Source organism: Panthera leo, chromosome F2 (assembly GCF_018350215.1).
Source record: "Panthera leo isolate Ple1 chromosome F2, P.leo_Ple1_pat1.1, whole genome shotgun sequence".
In the NCBI taxonomy this organism is placed as follows: Eukaryota; Metazoa; Chordata; class Mammalia; order Carnivora; family Felidae; genus Panthera; species Panthera leo.
In genome coordinates this window covers 72545193-72564521 of record NC_056695.1, presented here as the reverse complement: position 1 = coordinate 72564521, position 19329 = coordinate 72545193, and the positions used below count along the sequence as shown (strand labels likewise).

General features: G+C 46.6%; 1 protein-coding gene across 1 annotated transcript in view; it reads left to right on the top strand.

Annotated features, from left to right (window-relative positions):
* The window catches only part of ADCY8 (adenylate cyclase 8), a 220151-nt gene that overhangs the window by 47746 nt on the left and 153076 nt on the right, over positions 1-19329 (top strand). The gene's annotated exons all lie outside the window — the stretch shown is intronic.

Below are 19329 nucleotides of genomic sequence, written 5' to 3'. Positions count from 1 at the left end.
TATATATATATATACACATATATATATATGTGTGTATATATATATATCTATCCCGCCGGATGAATTAGCTTTCAAAAAATAAAGATTTGCCCCGGGAAAATTATTCATACCCTCTTCAAAATTCGTGCACATCTTTGCCTCTGAAAGCCGTTTTCAAAGAGGAATAACAGGAATGTGTGGAAAATCGGTTATAGAACCAGCATATAATCTAAGTTTATTTGCTCTTGGGAGTTCTGGGTGCAACAGATGTATTAGTTCTCTCGTCTTAGGCTCTCTTTCAGAAATGTTACGTCTGTGGATACGCACATGTTATATTAAGCTTTACGCGATAATAGTTTGAGAAATTATAAAGAGAGTAGCTGCCCCCAAAAAGCGCCACATTTTCTTCCTCTTAATTTGGTCAGATCATCAGTAAAAACATGGATCTTTGAAGTGACGGGAGCCACGTCTGGGCGACCTTCAGTGAGGCAGGTAGGCAGGTGCAACTGCCCCAAACTCAAGTCCCACTGCCACATGCCATTGCCAGGGGCACAGAGGAAACTACCAAATTTCCAGGCCCTCCGTGGACTTCATAGGATGCAGAATATCAGCATCAAGTTTCTCAAATTAATGTCTAGAGCCATCATGCAACTTCATAATAGATTGATTATAGCAGTCCTGAATGTCCTTATAAAATAATCCAGAAAAATAGCTTGAAATCAACCTTGTGCAATAAACACGGGTATCTTCCGGGACGATATGTCGTGTTCCTCTGCAAAACAGAGCACCCGCCAGACTGGCCCGTCCCTCTTTCCATGGGACGCGAGCCAATTCAGAGAATGCTGCCGTATTAATAATTTATTCGACTGTTGTTGGTGTTCCGTTGCGACCAGAGCTGCAGTTGTGGGTGAGTTGTCTGGGAAGCTCAGGCTTTTGTTTAATGTTTACGAAGTATGGGAGGCAAGAAAGGGCTGCTTTATCATACCCCTAAGACTTTTCTTCCGTCTCCCCTCCTTCAGGTTGAGTGCCCTGGAGTCACTGTCATCTAGTCATCTCACATGGCAGAGGGACCTTCCTTTGTCTTTCATAATCTTTATTTTTTTTAAGCTGGTGGAAGGACGAAGGAAAGAACAGTATACAGAGGCGAGAACCCGTGACAGCTGGAAGATAGGGAGCAGTGATTAGAGTTCATGCATTAGCTGTCCTAACACCTGGTTGGGCCACTGGAGCCAGTGAGTTCTTGTCTTTGTTCCTCGTCCAAACATGAGGCAATGGCTTTCTTTCCAGCTTTATGTTTGCCTCAAGTGAGATCATGTGTATGCATCAATACAAAATTATAAGTCGGCCTCTTTATAAGAAAAGACTGTCTTTCGGTGGAATACTCTTCGTTCTAAATATACAGCAAACTACGCTGTAGGTTTGGTATAGCCCTGGGCTCACAATTATGATAATGTGTTTCCGGTATATTGACCATTCCCTTCACCCCCGTGGTAGTAGCTAAGACAGCTGACTCTGTTTCACTCAGTGATAAAATTACTTTCCATTTGGTCTCTGCTTCAGGTGCCCATTATCCCTGAGAACTTCCCCGGTGGTAGAGAGGCAGAGAAGCCTTTCAAATGAGACTGTTCAGGATTGGACATCTTTGCTGAATGACTTACTATCTTAGTGAGGCCCAGCAAGCTCAGAGCTTTGGTTGCTCCATCTGTGGCATGGGACTAATAACACTCTTCCTGAAGAGGCAGCTTAATGAGAAGTACTGTGTGTCGTGCCCTTGCAGCTCAGTGAGGAGTTTGCATGATTGTGCATAATGATTCATGAGTCAGCCAGCATAGCTCAATCCCGGGAGGGACTCCTGTGAGAACATATTATGGATTGGCTCGTCTCCGTTGAAACCCCAAGTGTAAGTTACTCATTGGGAAGGAAATCAGGATCGTGGTTTGCCTCACGTTCATAGCAACCAGAACTCAGCATTAGGCTCCATATCTGTTAAAATATCTTGTGTCATTAACGAATCCAACCCCATTTACCTCTTATCAGAGCTAATTGCAATACCATAACTGTTAGAAATTCTATACCCTGCAAAGCAGACCCTGAAAGAGCCTCAGTGACAGCAGATCCTTTTTCCTTGGGAAGTGATCCCAAAGGAGACTAAATTTCATTTTTTTGTACTTACAAATGCAGAATCAAGGGGCCTTATTCCACAGAAATGTTCAAGCTCTGTGGGATTCTTCGAGAACTGGCTTTATCTCATGGTAGGATACAAAGGAAATCGTCAAATGACTTAATTTGTTCAATCACGAATTAATTCATTTATTGAGGATCTGTTATGTGCCATGAACTTTGCTGAACATTGGGAACATAACAGTGACTAGCAGCTGGTTCCAGGTCTTACAGAGTTTACTGGGTTTGGAAAGGGGTGGCTGCACAAATGCCTATGGCATTAATGTATGGGCCAAACCTGGAAGCAAGCTGATGGAAGGCTACCTACAAGACACGGTGCCTGAGTTGACCTGTGAGTAGGATTTAGCTCGGCAGAGAAGCAGTGAAGAGTGCCACGTAAGGGCCCATCAACACAAACAACCTAAAAGAAGGGAGGACGCAGTTTGTTCGGACAATTAGAAGCACTCCATGATGACCTACGCCCATTATTCACTTACGCACTCGTCCATCCATTCATCCACTCGTGGTGGGGTTACAGAGACAAATAAGTCTCCGTCTGTCCTCTGGTTTGGGCCTGGAGGATGAGTAGAGCTTTCATTATTGGAAGAGGGGGGAGAAAGAATTAGCAAAGACACTGATGATGTGATGCATATGATGTGATGAAGGACAGCAACATGGGGACGTAGGTTTTCTCTGACGGCCCCTAGCAAAGTTATGTACTTCCTTCAATGGCAAACTCTTCCGCTCACTCTGACATTCAGTATATATTTATTGAGTGTTAACTATGTGGTATGCATACCAAAATGAAGAAGGTCTACTGCACATCTTTATTACACCATGCCACACTGGACCTTGATCATCGCATGCCTGTTTGGTAGGGTATCTGGGAGCTCCTTAAAACTCACCCGTGGCTCATTCGTCCATACAGCCCACCTAGCAGTGCCTGAAAACCAGCGTGGAGGACACGGTTATAAAGTGACTGAAATTGTCAATGGTTAATAGTGGTTTCCAATAATTTTTCCAAAGAAAAATTGCCCAGCATCAGCTAGAGAATAAACGGCACACGAGCCCTGCCGTCGCTTGCTTGGCGGGTCCCATGGCATGATGATGCCTGAGGTCAGGGGAAAAAGAGGCTCTTTCCTTGGATAACCTGAGGTTGCATGGGTGGTTCCATGGTCAAGAGCAAGCAGGCAGGAGAGACGAGCAAATGTTAACACTTTGTGCTCAAAGTCTCTACAACCGAGATTTTTAACAAAGCTTCTTGAAGGTGGCTCTTACCACCTTTCCCTCCCATGGCGGCTGGCACAATGCCAGACAGAAGGTACTGAATGGGTCCGAATGTTGACATGTTTCATTTAGATGATTGATATCAAGAGGTTGAGCACATATCGATTTTTTCCTTTGGTCAGGCAAGGGCATTGCCTTTTTTAAAAAATTAATTCGGGGGCACCTGGGTGGCTCAGTTGGTTAAGCGGCCGACTCGATTTCGGCTCAGGTCATGATCTCACGCTCTGTGAGATTGAGCCCCACGTAAGGCTCTGCACTGACAGTGTGGCACCTGCCTGGGATTCTCTCCCCCTCTCTCTCTCTCTCTGCCCTACATCTCTCATACATGCTCTCCCCCTCTCTCAAGTAAATAAGTAAACTCTAAAAAGAAACAAATAAAAGGTAATTTTATCCCCAGTCGTCAGCTGCATGGCGCATACTAAACATCTCTGGGTCTCTTGGTCTCCAGCTTCTGTTTCTCTAATCTGTTCTCCTTTCCAAAAGCCCGGTCTGGTCGAGAAGCCTGGAGAGGCTAGTGCTTTAGAGCCAAACCTTCAATGTCTGCAAGATCTGGATTCCAGTCCTACTTTCTGTGCTTCCTGGCTATGGAAACGCGGGCACACTATTCCTCCTAGAGACCTTGATTTTGTGGGTATGAGATGAGCATGATGATTCTGCCTTCCTCCAAGAGTTGTGGTGCGGATTAAGGAGGAACAGTTCTTAGCCCAAGGCAGAGGGTGTGCTCAAGCCATACAAAAGACACGATGCTATGATGATAATGCCATTGATGTCACTCTTCTCTCTGCGGGAAAACCCTTCAGCGGCCATGTTCCCGCCAAGACAAAATCCGAACCCCCACACATGGCCCACCTTCCAGCCCCCATCCTCTCTCCCAGATTCTCCACTCTCACGATACTGGATGACCGACCGTCATCCCCCGGAACTGCTGTTCGACTGTCCTGTGCTGTCCGGTTCTCTCAGCTTGGAAAGCCCACCTCCCTCCTAACGTCTCCACCCAGACAATTCTGGGATCCTTCCTCCACGAGGCTTGGTTTCCTCTTCCCGAGTTGAGTGGAAATGCTTTTTGCAGCTTTGCAGACTTCCAGCCTTCCTTAAAGTTAACTCTGCTATAGAGCCTGTCGCACCTGACGCCACGGACTAGTCTGTGTTCCCTCTGTCCTCTACAGCCAATAAGGGCTACTTAAAGATGTCTGCTCTTTCTAATTCATCTGGTTCTCTGGCATTTATCCAGCACAATGGCTGGAATAAAAGATCTTCTGATTAATGTCTGGTTAACTGATTTGTATTGAATCCAAACTTTGGCCCCCGGGCCTGACTTCTGCCTACACGAGGGTCATGTTGTAATACTTCTCCTATGTAAAAGTGAAGGGGTCTCTGCCCTTTGTGACCCCCTATCAAAACGGCATGGGGAGGGCTCTTATCCAATTCAGGAATAGACTGGGACAGACTGAGCACATGTCTGGTACAAACCTGTTAGGGGAATTTTCCATCTAGAAGCTGAATCTTAAGACATCTGTCTTTGGGGAACTGCATTCTAATCACTGTAGTTACTGTGATCCCACTGCTCCTCCCAAATGATCCAATGGCCTCTGTTTATTTTAAATATTAAAATGAATTAATTGCTTTTCTTTTAGTCTGAGAATTGCTGAAAATTGCCTATGGTAATCGTGGCATTTCGAGGTGTCTCCAAAGCTCTGGGGGCAGTGAAATAAAGTTTCTGATGATGCCATATGTTGTAACAGCAGGAAGATTATTCTTAAATGCAGCAGATGTTTTAGCTATGTTAAAACAATTCTGTTTAACTTAAATAATCTTTGCTAGACAACATTGGTGGAAGCTAGTGATTCGGACAATAGTGAGAAAGTTAGGTTTCCTATTGAGTTCTGGGTTGGTTAGCTTGATTTATATTAGTGCCCTACAGAATCGAGGGAATTATATATATTTCTTGGAAAGAGAGCACAAGCAGGAGAGAATGGCAGAGGGGGAGGGAGGGAGAGAGAGAGAGAGAGAGAGAGAGAGCGAGCATCCTAAGCAGTCTCCATGCTCAGTGCAGAGCCCAGCACGAGGCTTGATCCCATGACTCTGAGATCACGACCTGAACTGAAATCAAGAGTCGGATGCTCAACCAACTGAGCCACCCAGGCGCCCCCCCCTTTAGTTTTTTCTAAAATTACAGGTAACTGTTAAGGCAGAGCCTTGTCATCCATTCATGTATTCGCCCATTTATTCAAGGAAGAATCAAGGTTGACCTGAAAATGGCAGAATCTCAGAATATTTGGATTTTCTGCTCCAACTTGTTGTCTTCTCATTATATTCCAAAAAACATCTTGAGTCTCTTATCGTCCGTTTTTCTACTATTTTCCATCTTTTACGTTGAAGACCACCCACGTAGCATCTGTCATGTTTATCCTTATCTGTCATTAATACATATTAACTATTGTCTAGATGATACAAGAATATTCTTGGTCTCCTCAACATTCTTATTGCCTTACTAAGCTCATGCCTTTGCTTCTGTTTTCCCCCTACCTGGTACAACACTCCTTTCATCCATAAACCTCATCCACTCTTCAAAGCTCCGCTCAAATGTCACCTCTTCCACAAAGACCTTCTCTGTTCTCCCCACCTGTGACCTCCGTGAGTGTTTCATTTGTGCATTTCTTTATGGCATTAATCTCTTTCTACATTCGGCCATGTCCTTGCTTTATGTTTCCTTCTACACCGTGAGCTCCCCGAAGATCGGATATGTATCTCATTGTGTGTTTCACAATAGCTCTGGATCCAGAAGGGGAGAAGCCCGAGCTGGGAAGAAAAGCAGAGACAACGAACGTCATAATGAATGCTGTCATTGTGTTTTCGCAGTAGTCTTTCAAGCAAAAATACTTGTGAATAAATAGATCGGGGAAATACTCTCCTCTTGTGCTATGGTTTCCAGGGCCCCTGTCCTCCAAAACCAGGAGCCCAGTCTGTCCTTGACACGTAAAATCTTCCTGTTTGTGCATCTTCCCGGCCAGCTTCTCCTTCTGTTATTCGTTCTCATACATGACTTCACATTTAAAACACATAAATAAATAAGTTTCACGTCAACTCATCTTTGTTGTTTCCAGCTCATCTTGGAAGTTTCTCCACCTCCATGCTCCCTTTCTGTCACAGCGTCATTGCATTCCTTTTCACGGTTTCACTTCCACTTCCCTCGGGTATTTTGGGGATAAAAAGCAAAATGGTATCCCAGTCACCGTCTTCCCCCAGGATATAATGCTCTGCGACTGTGTGCTTGTCCAGTTCCTGCGATGCCGGAAATATTCCAAAGCTGTGCCGTCCAGAAACCACGAACCACACAGGACTTTTGTGAAATGGGGGGAGGACGTAACCGTTGGTCCCGACTTTTGATTGGATTTAAATAGCTATTAAATCACCATTTTTGTCTCTTGTCTCTCTTGTGGTGATTTAGCGCGGCTTCGCCCATCACTTCTGGATTGTTCCATGTCCATATCTCTAACACCGTGTTCTTTTCCCGGTTCCGGATGCTCGTTATCCGTTCCTGCTGGGCAGCTTCATCTGCATGGCCGCCTGGTATCATTGGCTCAGCCTGTTCAGGATCCTCTCATCTCCCCCGAATGCACTTTCTTCCGTCATACACATTTTTTTGACCTGATCTGTCCACATCGACTGTGGTGCTAATGCCCGTTAATGCTGTCTCCGCCATATATGTACTCACTGTCCCTGTACCTCTTCCTCGGATACTGTTGAAGCCCTCCCACACAGGTTAGCTTCCTAATGGGTGCTAACCAGTTTCTAACTACTGGGAGCTGGTCTAGCCCCCTGTAGTCACTCCACCCTGAGGCTCTCCTTCGGACCCACAGTCCCCATCCCTTTGCCAGTAATACAGTGTCTCTCTTGATTCCTGTTCACCTCTTACGGGTGTTTCTCGGCAGGTTCATCGGAGGGGTGAGGCACGTAACTAATTCACATCTCAGAACCCTACCCAGTGTAACACCTGTCATGATTATCATCTTAGTGCCCCATTTTGGTTATATAAGACTTTACACTAAATCCTCCCGTGGATTGCTACTGCCCATAGAGTATGGCCCAATCTCACTCACCCGGCGTTACGGCCCATCCTCTGCCTGGTTCAGCCCAACCTTTCAATTGCTTCACTTGCTACCTCCATTCTCGTACTCCACCCAGACCAGCAAACGCGCCCACCCTTCTGTGCCTTTGATTTTTTGCTGGATGTCTCCTGATCACCCTCCTGATCCGACCTCTACCCTTCTTTTTTATCAGTGCCCCTGCAGGCTGACCGTTAGGGAAGCATCCACAGGCTCATTACCATCTAGTTTCTGGTTGGGTTTGGCCAGTGGGAGCCACAGAATGGAGACCAGTAGATGGGAGGACCAAGAGGTCAATGGTTTTATCTCCCCGTCACCTACCAGGCTGAGCTGTGGAACGCCAGTGCTTAACATTTCTCTACCAAAGGCCACAGCTTCTATCAGGTAGGCCTCTCCTCCAGCTACAGGATTTGCCAGGTTCCAAGGGTACTTGCAGATTCACTGTTCCTAGTCTTTGGCTATCTTGCATCTCACCATCCGTTGTCGGCTTCCTTAACTTTTCGTTAAAGTCTCTTCTTTTTTTTATTTTAATTTTTTGTTTGTTTATTTTCGAGAGCAAGAGAGAGCGCAAGGAGGGGAGGGAAGAGAGGGCGACGTAGGACCCGAAGCCGCTCCAGGCTCCGAGCTGTCAGGACAGAGCCCGACGTGAGGCTGGAACTCACAAACCGTGAGATCGTGACCTGAGCCAAAGCTGGTCGCCTAACCGACTGAGCCACTCAGGGGCCCCTCATTAAAGTCTCTTTGTTACCCTTTTTGAGTGACCAGCTGTGTCCTGCTAAGACCCTGAATTCCATGTTCCTATCGCTCCCTTTGCTGCCATCCCTCGCCATTTGTATTTGTGAAGCAGTTTAGTAGAACTAGAAAGACAAGGAGTCTTTTTGAGAAAGACTTTCTTTTTGAGAAAGGGGGAGACAAAAGTGTGAGCAGGGGAAGGGGCAGAGAGAGAGGGAGACAGAGAACGTGAAGCAGGTTCCAGACTCTGAGCTGTCAGCACAGAGCCCGACGTGGGGTTCAAACTCCCCAACTGTAAGATCACGAACTGATCTGAAGTCAGACGCTTACCCAACTGAACCACCCAGGCACCCCTCTCCTTAATAACTTTTAACGTGTTGGTCACATACTGATTACGTATCAGAATAATATTTGGTCTATATTTGATAAAATAGAATATATTATTGACATGCATTTCAACTGTTTCTTTCTGCTTTTTAAAATGTGCACACTGGGGATTTTTAGGGGCACCTGGGTATCTCAGTCGGTTGAGCGTCTGACTTCGGTTCAGGTCATGATCTCAAGGTCCTTGGGTTTGAGCCCCACCTTGGGCTCTGTGCTGACAGCTGGCAGTGTGGAGCCTGTTTCCAATTCTGTGTCTCCCTCTCTCTCTGCCCCTCCCTCACCCTCGCTCGTGCTCTGTCTCTCTCTCTCTCTCTCTCTCTCAAAAATCAATAAACATTGAAAAAATAATAAAATAACGTACAATAAAGTAAAACGCGTGCACTGGGGAGTTTAAATGTGGCTCACATGATGTTTCTACTCGACGCGGCTGCCCTAGATGCTCCTTCCATGTCAACTATGTGACCGTGCAAGTTGTTGAACCGTTTTGTGTGCAAGCTTTCTCATCTCTCAATTACAAGTAATTCCTGCCCTAACCCATGGGGGTGTTCTGAGAGACAACTAGCATTAATGCCTGATTTTTCAGTGTCATTTCAACCATAAATAAGTCCACAAATGTTAGGGCTATTTCGGTGAAAATCTCCCCGACTCCCCGAGCTGACGCCCAGACATCCCCTCTAGGAAGCTCCCTGTGCTCTTCCCAGTCATGAAATATGACTGGCACTCAGAGCTTATTAGTCAGCACGGGTTTTTTAGACTCTGGTATCACGCTTAGTAGGACGATTCCCTCTAAGCGTTGGTAAGATTCTGAGCAGCGAACGGACACCAGCGTTAATGGCCTTGCCTCTCGAGAATAGCTGACTTCACTCAAGGGGTTGTGTTTGCCTCCTGTGGGCGGAACAGCAAGTCTTACAGTCCATCTGGCTGCCGGCTTCTTTGTGGTCTTTTCGGTACATTATTTGCATTTTGTGACGTGGCGGACAGAGGGTGAGCTCTCAAGAATGAACTTGCATTCGATTGCTGGCTCCCGCTCCGTATCTGGGTGACCTTGGGGGCATCGGTTAAACTCTCTGAAGTTTGGATCTTCCACCCGTCCAAAATGATGATCCCTGTATTTCAAGGTTGCTTCGAGGAAATCGAGCATAGAGGTGAAAGTTGGATGTCAGACTTGGCCCTCGAACTATCGGACCCTCTGGGTCATGCCCTGAACTTAATAGCAGAACGCACTCTGGCTCTGATTCTAAACTGTAGGATTTCTCTCCTTGCTGTTCGTTCGTGTTCTTATTCATATGTGCCATCCCTGGGCAGTACTAATTTAATTTAATTTTATTTTATTTTATTATTATTTTTTTAGCATTTATTTATTTCTGAGAGAGAGCGTGTGCAGGAGCGGGGAAGGGGCAGAGAGAGGGGGACACAGAATCTGAAGCAGGCTTCAGACTCCGAGCTGCCAGCACAGAGCCCAGTGGCAGGACCCGAACCCCAGCCCGAGTGCTGGGAGATCAGGACCTGAGCCGAAGTCAGACACTTAACTGACTGAGCCACCCGGGTGCTCTGGCAGCACTAATTTTAAATGCGCCCCCCGTTTATAGCAGCACTTTCAACAATAGCCAAATTATGGAAAGAGCCTAAATATCCATCAACCGACGAATGGATAAAGAAGATGTGGTTTATATATATTCGATGGAATACTACTTGGCAATGAGAAAGAATGAAAGCTGGTCATCCAACATGGATGGAACTGGAGAGTGTCATGCTAAGTGAAATAAGTCAGGCAGAGAAAAGCAGATACCATATGTTTTCACTCATATGTGGATCCTGAGAAACTTAACAGAACTCCATGGGGGAGGGGAAGGGGGGGAAAAGAAAAGTTACAGAAAGGGAGGGAGGCAAACCATAAGAGACTCTTAAGTACTGAGTGAGAACAATCTGAGGGTTGATGGGGGGGGGGGGGGGGTGGGAAGGAGGGGAAAGTGGGTGATGGGCATGGAGGAGGGCACCTGTTGGGATGAGCACTGGGTGTTGTATGGAAAACCATTTGGCAATAAATTATAAATAAATAAATACATAAATAGTGCTCCCGCTATTCAAAGAGAGGCCAGCCCTCTGCGCTCATTTGCACAAAGTTAACATTTCCCAAGGCAGTTCAGATAAGAGGACTCAGTCACCACCACCGCCCTCAATACCTCTGATCCAGCCTGGAGAAGCTAAGGAGGAGCCAGAGAGTCACAAGGGTCCCTTTTGTCTCCCAAACCTGTCCCGGGAATTTTTACGAAAAAAATGCTCGCCGGAAACCAGACACAGTCCACTATCAAGTGCCGAAGGCAGGACACGTTCTGTTGCGTCGATACAGTTGAAGGCGCGTCTCAAAAGCGGGAGTAGGACGGAGCAGGGGAAGATGAAATAAGCGTTTTTACTTTTAAATATTATTGTTTAAAATTTTTTTAGAGAGAGCGTACCCGTGCAAGCGGGGGAGGGGCAGAGAGAGAGAAGGAGCCTCTCAGGCAGGCTCCACACTTAGCATAGAGCCCGACTCGGGGCTTGATCCCACAACCATGAGATCATGACCTGAGTCGAAATCAAGAGTCAGACCCTTAATGGACTGAACCACCCAGGCGCCCCCAAAATAACTTTCTAAAAAAATGATTCATGCCGAGAATAGCTTATTTTAGCTGGATTTGAGTATGGATCCCCTGACGGGAATTCTGTCTTCTCTGTTTTGCAGCCACAATGGATTGGCCATAAAAGAGGACAGATCATTTAAGAATACTTTTAGAGCAGGGGACGCCTGGGTGGCTCAGTTGGTTAAGCATCCAACTCTTGATTTTAGCTCAGGCCACGATCTTCGGGTGTGACACAAGACCGAGCCCCATGTCAGACTCTGTGCTTAGCACGGAGGCTGCTTGGGAGTCTTTCTTTCTCCTTCTATCACATGTGTTCACGCTCTCTCTCTCTCTTAAAAAAAAGAATACTTTTAGAGCAGCCTGAGTACAGAGCCATTCTAGAATTGTCTGTGTTTGTTTCGAGTCTGTTGCAAATGTCTCGTGCACATCTAATTTGAGAGCAGTACTTTAGAAGGCAGCGATTGGCGTTGACAGATCTACGAGTCCCTTTTGGAGTTGAGCTTGGAGAGATGCACAAGACAAGGAACACCAAGACTGCTGGTGGGCACCAGAAGCCGGGAGAAGGGCATGGGGCGGTTTCTCCCTGAGAGCCCTCGGAAGGAACCAGCCTGCCCGCGCCTTGATTCCAGACTCCTGAACCTCCAGAACCGGGAGAGAGTAAATGGCTACTGTTTTAAGCCACGTGGTGGTGTGGTAATTAGGAATCCAGGACAAATGTCCATGCTCTTAGAATCCAGTGCATTTCTTACTTCTCTCTCCACCGTAAACATTTCCTGGATAGAATTAGCAACAACTAGCCCTTATGGAGCATTGACTGGGTGCTAGGATGCTGTATTATGATGCTCTTTATTTCTTTTTTATTTTTTTTTATGTTTATTAGTTTGAAAGAGAGAGAGCACAAGCAGGGGAGGGCCAGAAAGGGAGACCCAGCATCCGAAGCAGGCTCCAGGCTCCAAGCTGTCAGCACAGAGCCTGATGTGGGGCTCGAACTCACAAACCGCAAGATCATGACCAGAGCCGAAGTCAGAGGCTTAGCCAACTGAGCCACCCAGGCTCCCCAAACCTCTTTATGTATGTAGGTGACCCTTGAACAACACAGGTGGGTCTACTTTTACACAGATTTTTTTTTCCATAAGTTCAGTACAGTACTGTATATGCATTTTCCCTTCCTTATGATTTTCTTAACGTTTTCTTTAGGTTACTTTATTGTAGGAATACAGCACATAATATATATAACACAAAATATGTGCTAATCGACTGTTTATGTTATCAGTGAGGCTTCTAGTCAACAGTGGGCTTCAGTACTAAGTTAAGATTTTGGAGGTCGGGGCGCCTGAGTGACTCAGTCGGTTAAGCGTCTGACTTCAGCTCAGGTCATGATCTCACAGTTCATGAGTTCGAGCCCTGCATCCGGGTCTGTGCTGACAGCTCAGAGCCTGGAGCCTGCTTCGGATTCTGTGTCTCCCTCTCTCTCTGCCCCTCCCCCGCTCATGCTCTGTCTCTCTCTCTCTCCTTCAAAAATAAATAAAAACATTTAAAAAAAAGATTTTGGAGGTCCAAAGTTACACGTAGACTTTCAACTGCTCAGGGATTGGCACCCTAACCCTCCCCTTGTTAAAAGGTCACCTGTGGGGTACCTGGGTGGCTCAGTAGGCTAAGCGTCTGACTTTGGCTCAGGTCATGAACTTGCAGCTCATGAGTTAGAGCCCCGCATGGAGCTCTGTGCTGACCGCTTTGAGCCTGGAGCCTGCTTCGGATTCTGTATCTCCCTCTCTCTCTTCCCTTCCCCTATTTGTGCTCTGTGTCTCTCTCTCTGTCTCAGAAATAAATAAACATTAAAATTTTTTTTAAAAACCAGGTTCACTGCATTACTTTGTTTAATTATCAGAGCAGCGATTACCTATGGGAAACAAGTTACATAATAGGTAGTAAGTTCCAGAGCTGGTATTTGGACCTCGACAGTCCTGCTCCAGAGTGCACGCATATACCAACTATTACGCTTTGTGAATTCGTAAAATCTCCTCAACGTACCGTGCGGCTCACAACCCCGTGCCTCAATGTGAACTGTTTCCTCAGCCGGGAGGGCCCTGGCCCTCTCTTCCTCACGGGAGACTTTCAGTGTGGAATGACAGGAAACCCAGCTCGCACTGGTCTTGGCAATCAAAACCATAACGCCACCTCCCGTTACTGACTATCTGGGACCGGCGTGCATTCGCCACAGCGGGACTGGGACGTGATCTGTAAGAATAATGGAGAGATGTGGGGACATCAGATGAGTTTTCTTAATTTAGGGAAAACGTAGAATGATGTACTCAGAAGACGCAGCAGCCCGTGAAGCTGCCAGCTTCCGGTGAACGCGCCATGAAGACTCTTGCTTCCAATTGGGAGAGCCTGGCTGGACCAAGGAAGAGTGTAGGGTTTCAAGCAAATTACCTTTGCTTTTCTCGCAGCAAAAGCATCCTGGATCCTCCCAACTATTCCAAAGGCTCCAGCTTTAGGCTCACCTACCCACCATATGCACCAAACTGATCACGACCTCAGGGGGTCACTCGTCAAGGTGTATAGTCCTTCTCCAGGCCCGGCTTTGACTTACCTGGGTTCCATTCTTCACAGGCTTCAGGCACACGTTGATTCAGGGGCCTTCCAGTACACTTGGTTGATTTCTTCATTATTGGAGACTCCACTAAGTCCCCAAAAGCCAAACAAAATTCCACCGCAATTGACTTTTTTCCCAGAGCCCCCTCCAGAACTGTCCTACTAGTAAGAAGGGTGTCATCATGGGGCATCAGCAGTTCTCCCTGCTCGTGAGTTTGGGCCCCGCGTCGGGCTCTGTGCCGACAGCTCGGAGCTTAGAGCCTGCTTCGGATTCTGTGTCTCCCTCTCTGTGTCATCACTTTTAATCAAGTTAGTGCATTAGGGAGTGTAGACCAAGTCCGGAACTAGGTGTCAAGAATCAAACAAGATGAATTTCTTTTTTAGATAGAACTTCGCATAATTAGCTGGAGTTTGGTGGGCTTGGTACTTTGCAAATTCTCTCATAGTGACAGGTGGCATGTCTTCTACCTCTTCCCTGGAATCCAAGTCTCTTGATCAGTGGAGGACTCAGGTTTCCCTCCTCATATCTAACCTGGTTTTAAACACGTAGTAGCATTGTGTCAAATAAATACAATAATGACCGAATGAAGGAGCGTTGCCCATGAAGCCCTTCCCCCAGATTTGAGTATCACTGACAAATATGGAGGAATCCTTTCCCTCTCCTCCTCAAGCAGTTGGATGACGAGTTCCGCAGAAGATTCCGTTTACAACTGATGGTGTTTCCTCTTCACCGCTCTTCCCCATCAACTCCTCTTCCTCCTTCCTTACTGTCCAAGAGTCTGCAGTTTAAGTTGGTGGAAACCCCCTCTTTTGTCTGATAATCACAGGAATGTAAATACTTCATCTTATACCTCCTAAGTCTCCAACAGCTCGAAACAATTCGTCGTTCGCGTCGATACTCCTGATATCCCTTTGAGAGACACCAAAAGACAGGTGGTGCCCTGTACCGACCTTTTATCCTAATGCCATTAATATCGTATTGCCGTCGTCTTCAGTCTGTCAGTCAAGTACACTCAAGTGCAGGGACGGCAGACGTGAAGTTCATCCCCTGCTTTGCTCGGCACAGACCACGATGCCTGCCATTAACTCCCTCCTTAGCACACGCATAGCACCTTGCACGGGCAGATGAGTAGCGGATGATATTCCACAATAGATTATGCAAGGAGGCGGAAAAGCTCGTGAGGTGAGAGTCAGCCCGACATGGTCTGTGGCACTCTAGAAAAGGATGAACCCTGATGAGGCTCCATAGCTCAGAGCCTGGTGTGTAGAACTCACTCACTCATGGACCAGGACAGCCGGGTAGGCATTCAGGTGCTGCTGCTGACTCACTCCGTGCCCTTGGGACAACTATCTGACCTTCCTAAGCCTCAGTTTCCACATCTGTGAAATAGCAGCAAGAAATGTACCTGTCTTGGGAGTTGCTGTGACGAAGGAGGAAATGAGGTGAATCGTGTATCATAAAGCTTGACGCGTAGTTAAGTGCTGAGTAAGATCTGTTGTTGGCAGTGGGGTTGTCATTGTAATTACTACTCTTTCTTTTTAAATTTTTTTTAATGTTTATTTATTCATGGGAGAGACAGAGTGCGAGTGGGGAAGGGACAGAGAGAGAGAGAGAGACAGAATCGGAAGCAGGCTCCAGGCTCTGAGCTGTCAGCACAGAGCCCCAAGTGGGGCTCGAACCCACGAATAGATCATGACTTGAGCTGAAATCGGACGCTTAATCGACTGAGCCACCCAGGCATCCCGTAATTGTGACTCTTTCTAAAGCATTTGTTTTAATCATAAGGCAATGTCTCGCACAGAAAACAAAATCCTCAGACTGCCAGAAGCTGAATTGATTTAAAAATTTTTTCATTTTATTTATTTTTAGAGAAAGAGAGAGCACGCACAAGCGAGAGAGAGGGGCAGAGGGAGAAAGAGAGAGAGAGAGAGAGAGAGACTCTCAAGCAGACTTCATGCTCTGTGCAGAGCCTGACGCAGGGCTCGATCCCACTGAGCTGAAATCAAAAGTAGACATTTAACCAACTGAGCCACCCAGGTGCCCTGAGACTGAATTGATTTTAAATAAGTAGAGACAGAACCAGACTCAGATGTTTGCAGTGTGAAAAGCCGCGGAAATCAAAGGCAATTGAATTACGCCTTCTGTTCAGGGGGTAGCTTGTGTTTGCCCAGAGTTAGAGGGAACTAAAGAATGAACGTTGCCTGTGTTTTCCAGGTAAACTTTGCTGGTTATGGTACTTCCTGTTATTTCAAATATAAATGAGAAGTGTTTAATCGTTTTTTTTTTCATGAGCAGAAAATTGACATCAGCTTATCATTACACACCGAAGTGAAAAGTGACGATTCAGATCAACAGCCAATTGATGTTATAGGCTCGGAGGAGGGGGTCACAGGGACCACATGTCCATACCTGCCCTGAACAGTTTCTCCAGACAGTTCGTGGAGATAGCAGTTGGAAGGGCCACCTGCCACATTGCCTCCACCATGCCCTCTGGCCTCTGACTCGGTTTCTTTCTTGGAGCTCAGGCATTGACAGCCGTGCTTTTTTAGATGCAGCAGAAGAGGGATGTGCAGTTTGCTGTCCTGTATTAATACAGAGGTTGGCTTCAAGCCAGTTACTTCTCTGAGCCTGAGTTTCTTCACCTGTAAAATTGTTTTAATAATTCCTACCTCGCAGGATTCTTGTGCCCATTCAATGAGCTCGTACACAGGAAGGTGATCTTCTAACTGTAACCGCACTTCAGATGTGAGTGGTTTTTTTTAAATTGTTTTAACGTTTATTCATTTTTGAGAGGCCGAGAGAGACAGAGCGGTTAGCGGCGGAGGGGCAGAGAGAGAGGGAGACACAGAATCGGAAGCAGGCTCCAGGCCCTGAGCTGTCCGCACAGAGCCCGACGCGGGGCTCGAACTCACGAACTGTGAGATCATGACCTGAGCCGTTGTCGGACGCCCAACCGACTGAGCCACCCAGGCGCCCCTGTAAGTGATTATTTTTAAATTGTTTAAATGTTGTATTGGAGGAGGATGGTTAATGTCCTGATAATACTGCCTTCAAGGGGCTTCTTTAAGGTTTCATCGGTCTTTTACCTCCAAATTCGAGCTCCTCCAATCACTATTGGCACATGATGTTCTTTTTTATTTTTTAAACATTTATTTATTTTGAGAGACAGAGACAGAGGCGAGCGGGTGAGGGGTGGAAAGAGAGACACACACAGAATCCCAAGCAGGCTCCAGGCTCTGAGCACAGAGCCTGACGCGGGGCTCGAACCCATGAACCGTGAGATTTGACATACGATATTCTTGGATCAGTGTGAAAAGATAACCCATAGTCAATACTTTACAAATTTCCACGAATGAGTGTTATAAAGCTCTTGTCAATTGCTAATTAAATAGACCCCAGAATCATAACCACTGAATTAGAAACTCAGAATTCCCGGTGTTGGATTCTCGTCCTTCGGGCTTCGGCACAAATGTATCCTTAATTAGGATGCCTTCCCTGAGTGATATTGACCCTCTCCACACTCTCCGCACACAGGTATATTCTATACCACACCGCCCAGTTTTCTTTCCTCGGTGGAACTTAAAACTACGTGAAATTACATTGTGAATGCATATGCCTCCTTGTTTCCACCTAGTATGTAATTTGGTCGTAGCAGGGATCTGATCAGTCTTGTTCATCGTGTCTCCAAACTTTGAAAAATGTGTATTGAGTGAATGAACGTTTTCTGGGGAGAGAGAAAAAAGAGAATTCACCGTGTGGGGAAAAAAGAGAATTCACCGTTCGAAGAGCCTGGGAAGCATGTATTACGGCACACTTATAAATAGATATCTGTGGGAACAGCTGCCTGCTAAGAGTTGAAGTAGGCAGTAATTTGTTTTATCTGTCCACTTGCAGCCACAGGCGGGGTGCTGCTCCAAGCTGTGGGCATCTTCCAGCATTTACAATAATAAAAGTTGCTCTGCTCAGAATGCAGGATTGTTTGCCAGCTCTAGTGAAGCTCATGAAACTTAAGCCTCAGGACCTCTCACTTAACAGGTCCTTCCAAAGCCCTCCGAAGGGTCCTGGCACGTGTCGAGTTAATTCTTGCAATCTTTTTCTTAAAGAGGATCCTTTAAGTCATCCTTAAGACTTAAGTCTGACTTCGGCTCAGGTCACCATCTCACGGTTTGTGAGTTCGAGCCCCACGTCGGGCTCTGTGCCGACTATACTTTCAGAACCTAAGCCTTCCCCCCCCGTAAACACCCAAGGGGTTACCGTCGTCAGACACGGAAGCCAGTTTGAAAATGTACATGTTCTGCTGAATGGGTTCAAATATTTCCGGGGGGAAATAACAATGTGGAGGTCTTTTCCACACCAAGATTGGTAGTTGTCCAAGAGATGTGTGTGCCTTTTTGGCATATTGAAGCAATAGTTGGTAGCTTTTGTAACATAGCTCCTCGTCACCAACGATAGTATGTTGTTACAACAGATTTGGAAGTTACCGTAGTAGGACAGGGATTTATCAGAATGGAGGGGAATAGAGCCGAGAGTCCTCCAAGGGCAAGTCTATCTGAGACTTCTAATTTTGTCCTTTGTTAGAATTTCAGTGGGAGATTTATTTCTGAGAAAATCCCGACTGTGTTCACAGGCAGCTTAGTTGCTGCACGGACAGTGGAGTCAGACGGACCTGGTTTTGAGCCCCAGCTTTGCACCTCGGTAGCTGTGAAAACTTGGGCAAAGAACGTTAACTTGATGTGCCTCCGTTTCCGTATCTGTGCAACTGGAATAATCCGACATACCTCGCTGACTGTGGTGAGACTTATCTGAAATAAGTGTTCGCGGTGTGCCTGACGAACAGGTACCACGGAGCCCTGCTTCACCATCCCCAGATCATGACTGGTGTTCCCGGAGTGAGGGCTTCTGGTTTCCGCGACAGAGCTTTTTGAATCGAGCCATCGGGATGTTCCCGCATCTTGGATTCCCCACAGGCTATGCGTTGTTTGGGACCAGAGTCTGATTAACACCCTCCAAGCCTGGCACACGCCAGGCATGGTTACCATTTATTGGAGGAAATTGAATTGAACGGTTCAATAGAGCCAAATATGCACGCGTTTTGGGTACGTAACGGAAAAGCAGAGGGATGTGTGGTACGACATTTGCGAACATGTGTTCAGGAGGATTTCTAGGGTGTATGTAATTTCTCCTGGACTGATGACTCTTAGAAAGGATCTTTGAATATTGATGACACTATAAAATCCCTTCCTGTTCCCCTGATCCCTGCTGCCCTTAAACAGGAGGACTTTCCTTGTCCGTTGGCCTCGCAGAAGGGTTAAATCCTCTCTTGGGACCCCAGTGTTCCTCTTCTAGACCTTGTGGACCAGCCTCGCAGTCACTGTGATGGACAGCGTGTTAGCTGTGCCACTGCCACAGATGTTAACTCCGGAGCCCGCCGCCTCCTGGGTCTCCCCTGGCAAAATAGGGACAG